Source organism: Microtus ochrogaster, chromosome 10, assembly GCF_000317375.1.
Source record: "Microtus ochrogaster isolate Prairie Vole_2 chromosome 10, MicOch1.0, whole genome shotgun sequence".
Classification (NCBI taxonomy): Eukaryota; Metazoa; Chordata; class Mammalia; order Rodentia; family Cricetidae; genus Microtus; species Microtus ochrogaster.
Window position 1 is genome coordinate 17,276,499 of NC_022016.1, and position 443 is coordinate 17,276,941.

The window sequence follows — 443 nt, forward strand, 5'->3', positions numbered from 1 at the left end:
TGCTCTTGTAACTTCTATTAACCCATTATTCTTATCTATGTTAGCCACACGGCTCGGTACCTTTCACAGCGGGGCAGGACACATTGCTTCTTTAGTTGTCTGTGTAGGAGTGTGGAGGAATGGGCTTCCTCCTTCCCAGCATTCTCCTGCCCCCCCTCCTCCTGTACTTCCTATCTGGTTGACCCGCCTATACTTCCTGCCTGGCCAATCAGTGTTTATTTAAAATATGATTGACAGAATTCCGACAATTCTCCTGCACCAGGCCTTGGCCTGGCAGGATTTTTCTTGCTGCCCCTGCATAGAGCACATTGATTCTCTTTAGCCATGCTAAATAAAACTCCTCACTATTGTGGTTACATTTTTGGTACAACTCTTGTGTGCATTAAACACCCAGATAACTTTTTTCTCCCCCTTTTCTACTTTCTACAGCCTCTAGTTGTAGA